The following is a 6,236-nucleotide window of genomic DNA, read 5'->3' as shown; positions in this document are numbered from 1 at the left end:
CATACCCTCACTCTTAATACACACCCACACATGTAGCTAATTCCTATAAAACTATTAAGTATCATCTTTCCTGAACTCCTCCCTCCCCCATCCCTGCAAATCTGGGTTAGGTGCCTTTCTTTGGACTCACATGGCACCGCTAATTCCCTCATCATAACATTGAGCATCTTTAGTCATAATTGCTTGTCTTTTTTATTTTTAACCCCCCCTCTCCCATCCTGCTCGACTATGAACTTCTTGAGAATAGGAGCTTAGATTGTCATACTTATATTTACATCCTTCATAGCTGGTGCAGTGTCTGGTATACTATAGGTTTGTCTTAATAAATATTTGTTGAAGGAAAAAACTAAATATAGAAATAATAAAATAAGTACAGCATACATTAAGTTGATGTCCCAAATTAAAAATAAAACTAAAAATACAGATTTATGTTATATGACATAACATTTACAAATAGTAAATACACAGTTTGAGTAATGCATAAAGAATCCCCATTCATTTTCTGCAGTCCACTTGGAAAAAGAGAGTGAACCCTTTATCTGTTACTAGATCACCTCTGTGACCTAATATAGATCTATGCAAAACTTAATGCAAGATTGTTGCCAATTCTTTAAAGCCAAATTGTCTCCAGGGTGATTTAAGGGAAATTTCTTCTAATACAAGTTTGCAAGGGTGAGTTATGATTTGTTAATAATGCCCTTCATCCTAATATGCTCCTGGGGGGCTAACTTCTCAGCTCTCTGCAGCCTGACTAAACTCCCAGGATTAAAAAGGCCTTTGTTTTTTTAATAAGGTTCCCTTCCTGTTAGTGGTCTCTGGCAAGGGCCCCTTCTCAGGCAGACAATAGAGACCAAAGGAGAATTTAATGTTGGAAAAGATTGGGACCAAGATCCATGTCTCCCCTCATCGTGGCTAACATGGGGTGACCAATAGTCCTGGTTGGCCTGGGACTGGGAAGTTTCCTGTGGGATTTTCACTGCTAAAACCAGGACAGTCCCAGGAAAACTAGGATTGGACAACCTACCAGCATCTCTGAAGGTTGGGCTGGTGGCCTGGTCATGTGAACCCTAACAGGTGGCACGGTTTTATTAACCATTACAGCAACTGAAACTTTTTCAATCAAAAAAACTAGGCATATAGGATATATGGCATATTGAAATGAAGAGAGTTTCATTGCCCTGCAATTCACCCAGGGTGGTAAAATTTTTGAGAAGCTTTTTCTTGATTCTCTTTCAATCGCCATGCCTTTTCTCTTTTCTTCTTGATGAGATTGTGCCCTGTAAAGTTAACAATGGTCCAATCCTTAGAGTAATGTACTATTAATTCCCATTTGAATCAATTATCTCATGGAGACTCTCAGCAACTCAAAGAAATATTTCTGAAATAGTCATTTAATTATCACCAGCAGAAATACGAATGGTGAGTACAAGGAAACAAAAACTGCACAAGGCAAGGGCTACTGGTTTCTTTGTAGCAGATGAAATTCTCTCTTCTACAGGAAGCCTAAATATTGTTTAAAATGCCTAGTTCTAGGTTAACAAAGAAATGTGCCATCAATCTCATATCTCTTCATTACTATGGAGCAGTAAAATATTTGAAACTGAGTGGTTTCATTTATGCATTGTATAAGCAATTGGTTGGGACGCAGAAAAAAAAAGCCTTCTACTTTGAGAAACGCTACAAGCAGCAGCCACGGTTAACACTGTAGAGTTATTTACTGAACACTGTATTTATATTCATCAGCAATATCTCAAGTTTCTATTTTCTTTCTAAAAAATTAAAAAATCATGTTTTCTGTACCCTCCATTACCACCTGGGTATTTTCCTTTGTGATCTCTTCTGCTCTGCTTTTGTTCAACCGGGCCCCTAACCCTTTGGTCTCATGATCTGTGCCATTTATCATCACTCATTTCCTGACTCAGGTGAACTTCCAGCTTTAGGTAAAACTGTGAGCCAGCAAAGTTTGTTTTCTCCATCTCTTCTCCATTCCCCTCTTACTCTTCCCACTCCATGGCTAAATATTCCAGATACTGTTCATTAACTCTATTAACTTGAGCCTACAGCTCCAAGAACTTAGTGTCTCCTTTCAGCTAAGAAAATTCTGGAAAATTTTTGGGTGGACAGTAAATCCTAGTGAGTTCAGACTTCATTAAATTATGACTTGTGACAAGTCAACAAAACTTTGGCCAAAATATACCTTGTATATTATTATAATTGCCTAATTATATAAAGGGTTTGCTGAGTCAATTAATAATAGACTGGTAAATAAGGAAAACATTTAACCTACTTTATATATAATAAAATATTTTATGTGATACATATAACAGATACATTATATTTAGTATGTAATTAATTCCTTACAAATTAGCAGAAGGCAATTTTTCTAGTACTGGCAATATTTTTCTTATCTTTATTAGCAAAATCACAATATCTGGTGATGTTTATACAATGAAGTTGTATTTTCATACAGTATTTGGGTATTATGGTTTTCATTACATCAGTTTTATCATGTTTCTCGGTTTTACTAAATGCGATTTGCAGGACAACTGACTGAAATGACAACAAAATTGTCATGTGCACACAAACATTTAAGTAACACTTCTAATGATGACACATGATACCTTCATTGACTCTTTTATTTTTCATCTAATATCCCATAAAACTTCAGCGCCTTTAAGTTTATGGGATCAATCCCAATGAAAAGGGCAGAAACGCAATAAAACCATTAGCAAATAAGGCTGGGCAATCACAAAAGAAATATGTCATACCGTTTGAAGAATTAATTTGTTTTCATTAAGAAATCAGTTTGCCTGATTTTATCCAACCAGTTAGCAGTTCAGTAATGTTACCCTGCAATTATTGTTTTAAAGGAAGTACTGGAAATCGAATGACAAGTTTTCATCCAATCTGTCATGGAAAAATTTTTGTTATGACAAACCTATCTATGTTTGCAAATAATCCCAGGCAAAGTAAATTTTAAAAGAATTTTATTTGATTTTGGACCTTGTGTCAGTACCTGGGGGTTTCAGTGAGATTTTCCCCAGGAAAGACTGCTCTTTGAGAGTTAAACTTTAAGCTCACATACAATAGAAAAGATGAGAAATAAGCACAAACTGACCTGACTTGACCATAACTTGATTTCTATTGAAAGAATATATCATTGCTAAGAGGTTTTGGTAGCCATAGAAACAGAGAAAAGACTATGCAGGGCCAGTAAGTACGAATGCCTACCCAAGCTCTGCCAAAAGAGAGAAGGAGCCCAAGTCAACAGTATAGCAGGATGTCTCAACTGCACTGGAGATCAATGTAAGAAAGTTGTAACCATTAGAAATTGAGTATTTCTATTTGGGGGTTAAAATCATCAGGTAGTGGAAATAAATGAATCAACAACAGTCTATTCACATAACTGTGCTTGTTCTGAATCTCATCATCAAGCACCCTTCTGATAATGCCTTTGGTTTCCTGAGTAGGTTTGGCTATGTGAAAAAAAAAAAGAAATGTTCTGCCTTTGCAGTCATGAGTATTCAGGAATATAAATCATAACTGTTGGAAATTAATAAATCAATATATTGGTTGTACACATCTGTCTTATGACCTTGGTTAATGTAAGCGCATCTGATTCCTGGAGCTGGTCTATGTTGCTAAAGCAAGGATTATTTCTGAGACCAGGACACTCTAGACCAGAGCCTTGAGGGTTATGGAAATTCACCCAAGTAATTCTTGGATTTAAAATACACCATAGATAATTCATAAAGTGGACAAAGTTACCATTTACCATGCATCTGCGATATGTTCACACACAATATTAGGCACTTTTACATATGCTATCTTATTAATATTCATTACATGGATCATCATTATACTCCCTCTCTTACAGATTCCCTGACCTCCCTACATTATACTTGCCTGGTAAAACCCAGCCTTAGGTGCATCTCACTATCCATCTTCTCCAGAGTGGTACCAAAAGAGCTGAACACTGCTAGAGAAAGCATATAAATCAACTGAATGGCTTATTTTACATTCATAAGGACAAACTCAAAAGAGCTCTCAGCTATAGCATGCTCATCCTTCTCTGTAGCTCCAAGCTGGTTTACCTTTTCACTCTCTGAGATAACTTTGAATTTTCTTCTTCTCCTCAAATTCCTACACACACCTCTCCCCAAGCCCTTTCAGCAGATTACATTGCTCCCTACATCACTGGGAAAATAGAAGCCATCTGATGGGACTTCTCTTATGTTCCTCCCATCAAATCATCTTACCTCCCTAGAGATGCACCTATTTTCTCCCTCTTCCCTTCTATCAAAGGTCAGTCCTCTACCTATGTTCTGGATTCACCCCCTTAACACCTTCTCTAGGATGTCCCTCCCCACCCCACCCCCATTTTCTTCTTTACCACATCATCACTCCCGGCCCCCTCCTCCTGTCCCCCTGCTCCACTTCTTATGGATTATTACCATCAGCATACAAATATGATCTACTGTCTCCCATATTTAAAAATACCTCTCTTCACATTTCCTCCAGCTACTATCATGGCAGAGTTCAAGTTCTGGAAAGAATTCTCTATATCTCTACTTTCTCAACACCTATCCCCTTTTTATCTCACTACCATATGGCTTTCTGATCCATTGCTCTCTGGGAAAACCAATGACTTCCATGTTGCCAAATACAGTGGACACTTCTTGCTCCCCCTTCATATGACTTGACATCTTGGCCCCTTCTTGTAATAGTCTCCTCTTGTTGGCTTCTGTGACATTGCCTTCTTTTGTTTTTCCAGCTCTCTGGCTTCTTGTCAGTGTTCTTTGCTAATTCTTCTTCCAACTCCAGCTAACTTCTAAATGTTAGGTCTTTCTCCACTCTGTCTGAGTATTCTTAGCTCTTTCCACCACTTGAAATACCATCTACATGTCTATGAATCCCATATTTGATCTCCAGTTGGATATTCCATGGACATCTCAAATTTAGTATGTCCAACAGTTACTTTTCACAACTTTTATTTTTAATATGTAATTTTTATTTCGCTACCATCAGAACTGTTTTCCTCTCCTCTCCCATCTCTCTAGTGTCTCTAAATGTCACTGTCATCCACCCCATTGTTCAAGCCATAAATCTACATCTTAATTGATTCCTTCCCTTTTCTTCACACCTGGACCCCAAGTGGTCAGCTCCCACAAGCAAGTCTAGTCTAGTTCCAAAATATTATATACCAAACCTGTCTACTTCTCTCCACTTCTACTGCCTCAATCTTAATCCAGGCAACTATCATTCCTTATTACTCAAACAGTAGCCTAGCTGGGCTCCCTGCTTTTGCCTTTACCTCCTTCCAATTCATTTTTCACATTCTTTACTGAGCAGAAAGTGATTTCCTTAAATGTAAAATCAGATCATATGGTTCCCCTGCTTAAAACCTTCTAGTGGCTTTCCATTGCTCTTAGAAGACATTCTGAACTCCTTACCCTGACCAACAAGGCCAAGCTACTGTCATTCCTTCTAGTCTCATCTTCTGCCACTCTCTCTCTCTCAAGTAAGCTCCAGACACACTGCTCTCTTCCTTGTTCCTAGAACATTCCAAGCCCTTTCCAAAACAGGGCATTTGCAATTGCAGTTCACTTGGTCCAGAACATCTTTCTGCCTACTCTTTGCATTGCTGCCTCTTATCATTTAGGTCCCAGCTTAAATGTCACCTTCTCAGAAAGGTACTCACATCCTTTCTACAACAGGGTCTTCCTGCTTCCCTTCCTGGTTATTCTTTATCTTGATATCCTGTTTGTTTCCTTCATATCACATCAGTATACTCTGTTTCATTAAAGCAAGTATCTTAACTATACTTTTGTATCCCAATACCTAGCACATATAGATAGATGCTTAATAAATATTTGTTGAGTGACTGAAACAACCTTGAGAGATAGGTATTATCCTATTATTATCTCCATTTTACAAATGACAACACTGAATCTGAGACAGCTGAAGTAACCTACCCATACTACATAGCAACTAATTAACAAAACTGGTATTCATACCTGTTCTCATTTTATTCTAAAGCCTAAAAAATACATAATGCTTTTTGAATCTTTATTTATTATATATAATACATACATCTGTACACACACACTTTATCATTTGTTTCTCATAAGAACTTTATGATACATTTTTTGTTATACATTAATTTTTTATGATGAATTGGGAAATTTTAAAAAGGTGTATATAAAATATATTTTATATATATTTATATTTTAAAA

Source organism: Choloepus didactylus, chromosome 2, assembly GCF_015220235.1.
Source record: "Choloepus didactylus isolate mChoDid1 chromosome 2, mChoDid1.pri, whole genome shotgun sequence".
Classification (NCBI taxonomy): domain Eukaryota; kingdom Metazoa; phylum Chordata; class Mammalia; order Pilosa; family Megalonychidae; genus Choloepus; species Choloepus didactylus.
Note: the sequence above shows the minus strand (reverse complement) of the source record.